Source organism: Seriola lalandi, unplaced genomic scaffold, assembly GCF_002814215.2.
Source record: "Seriola lalandi dorsalis isolate HSWRI2012SDOR001 ecotype SW California unplaced genomic scaffold, Sedor1 jcf7180002054748, whole genome shotgun sequence".
NCBI classification, from domain to species: Eukaryota; Metazoa; Chordata; class Actinopteri; order Carangiformes; family Carangidae; genus Seriola; species Seriola lalandi.
The window spans coordinates 6,128,011-6,131,102 of record NW_019525301.1 but is presented as its reverse complement, the minus strand read 5'-3'; positions in this window follow the sequence as shown (position 1 = coordinate 6,131,102).

Genomic DNA, 3,092 nt, shown 5'->3' with positions numbered 1-3,092 from the left:
CTCTGTTTTCATCTTTATGAGGCCCCCCACATCCCCTGATTTTGGTTTATCCTTGGCTCATTGACCACAACCCACACATAGTCTGGTTCACAGGCAAAGTCAAGGTTTGGGGAGGAGATTGCAAGCATCACTGTTACCCTGATAAGATCAGAGACTCTGCACTACCTGCTACTTCCCCTATTGAGCCAGTTTCCCCTGCAACTCTAATGTTATAGGTTCCCCTGGACTTCCTGCTTCTGAGGCTGACTTCCCAGATCTTTCCCATGTGCCCTCCTGTTACATGGATCTTAACGAGATTTTCAACTCCCTTCCTCCTCATTGCCCATTTGACTGTGTCATAGATTTGCTGCCTGGCACCTCTCCTCCCAAGGGGCATCTGTACTCCCTTTCAGGACATGAAAGATTATATCGACTCGGCATTGCCTGCAGGAATCATCCGCCCTTCCTCCTCCCTAGCTGGTGCTGCTTTCTTTTTTGTGGACAAAGGACAAGACCCTCATTGGCTGCAATGACTACAGATGCCTTAATGACATCACCATCAAAAACAGGTACCACTTCCCTTAAATTTCCTCTGATTTCAAACTTTTGAAGGGTTCTATGTTATTCACAAAACTTGATCTACGTAATACCTATCACTAATTTAGGATAAGGGAGGGGGATGAATAGAAGACCACATTTAACACTCTTAATGGTCATTATGAGTACCTTGTCATGCCATTTGGACTAACAAATGCCCCAGCTGTTTTCCAGGCTCTAGTGAATGATGTTAAACCACTTTGTGTTTGATTGCCTTGATGACATCCTCATCTTTTCCCCGGATGAAACCACCCACTCCTGAACCACCAGCTGTACATCAAGGCAGAAAAATGTGAGTTGCATGTCTCCACAGTTTCATTTCTGGGATTTATTGTTTCTGAGGGAGAGGTGAGTATGGATCCAGAGAAGGTTAGTGCTGTCACTAACTGGCCAACCCCTTCTAACAGGAAGGAGGTCCAACACTTCCTGGGGTTTGCTAACTTTTATAGAAAGTTCATGAGAAGTTTCAGTTCCATTGCTGCCGCTTTGCATGCTTTAACATCCTCCAAGTCTCAGTTCTCCTGGAGTCCAGAGGATGAGACTGCTTTCCAGAAGCTGAGATGAAGTTTCACCACAACTCCTGTTCTCACCTTACTAGGCCCTTCTCTCCAGCATTTCTGGGATTTATTGTTTCTGAGGGAGAGGTGAGTATGGATCCAGAGAAGGTTAGTGCTGTCACTAACTGGCCAACCCCTTCTAACAGGAAGGAGGTCCAACACTTCCTGGGGTTTGCTAACTTTTATAGAAAGTTCATGAGAAGTTTCAGTTCCATTGCTGCCGCTTTGCATGCTTTAACATCCTCCAAGTCTCAGTTCTCCTGGAGTCCAGAGGATGAGACTGCTTTCCAGAAGCTGAGATGAAGTTTCACCACAACTCCTGTTCTCACCTTACTAGGCCCTTCTCTCCAGTTTGTGGTGGAGGTTGATGCCTCAGATCTTGGGATCGGCATGTCTCCTTTCTAGTGTGCGTATGGCTATCAGCCTGTTTCCCCTCCTTGGAACGTGAGGTCAGTGTTCCCTCTGCACTCGCTCTGGTCCATCATTGCTGCTGGACATGGACCCGAGCCCGACAAATACGTTCGGAAACCTACAAAAAGGCTGTGGATCACTGCCGGACTCCTGCCTCAACCTACCAGAGTGGCCAGAAGATGTGGCTATCCAACTGAGACCTCCCACTGTGTGTTGAATCATTATGGACCCTTATTTCAATTGGGACTTCCATTGGCATCATCCTGAGGTTCCTGGGCAGTCGGGTGCCAGACGTTTAGGGAGGAGGTATTTTCACAGTCTGTCCTGCCACGTAAGTTCATGTGCTGTTATTTTCAATATTTGTTTTTCCTGTTTTATTTTGGTCACTACCTCTTATCTAATTTCAGATCCACTTCCTGTCAAGTTTCCCACCTGTGTGATAGCCTGCCCCATCCTACTGTGTTGCACCTGTGTCTCATTGTCTTCCCTCTCATAGTGTGTTTAGTTTACCGCCATCTTGTGTAGTCTTCTTTGTTCGGGCCATGTGGTCACAGCAACCATTTTGAAATGACCATCTTGCCTTTGTCTGACACCTGGCACTACTACTATGCCCTGGGGAAATTTCACGCTTTTGTTTTTATGAAAGAATAAATTCTATTGCATTGAACTCTGACCATTTCCAGTGACTTCTTTTTTAAATCTTTTTGGACTCCAGTAAAAGTGCAATTTTCCAAAATCTGGACTTTTTTCTCCAACATAAATGTTGAGTACAGGTCTTTGCCCAGGTGAGGTAAATCAGAATGTCTCTTCTCTAAAGAACCTAGTCAGAAAAATTGAAAAATAAATGAGAAATTAAGCATGAGAAAGTATTAAAATTTTCATTCAGTCACCAAGACTAAGTCACTGGGGAACAGAGTTGAATGCAAGTGTGTTTTATATGTGTCTTAAGTGTAATATATGTGTTATGTCTCATCATGGTGCAGAAAGAGTGGATGACTTTGATCAACTGCTGCTAAATATGTGTATTTTATGCTGGCTTATAACCAGTTTTGTGGGGGGGTTGATGTGGTTATCACTAAAAGCCTCTGAGCAAGATAAGCCGTGAAGCAGGGTGATTAGGAGCCTTATACAGACACACAAATGAGAATAGCGTGGTTTGTTCTCAGAATAGAAAACACAACAGCCAGACTGATATTGAATTATTTGGGGTTAATGGCGATACCGATATTGATGTTGGGTCCGGTAGGAGCCTGTTTGGTTATTAACTAAGAATTCTGAATATCATTGAAAAATCATTGATTTACAACTTTAAATTATTAACCAGTATTATTATGGTAATTAATATTAATTAATAATGCGGGGCACCACCCGGAAACCGGGAACAATAACCAAACCAGGTTATAGTCTTATAACCTTAATAGTTCACTCTGAGTAAAGGGTCTCTGGGGTCAGTGACCGCGAGTATCTAATGAAGGATTAAGTTCGAGCTCAGATCCTCTCAATCAGTCACGGATCACAATAAACATACACAATAATGACCAAAAGAGC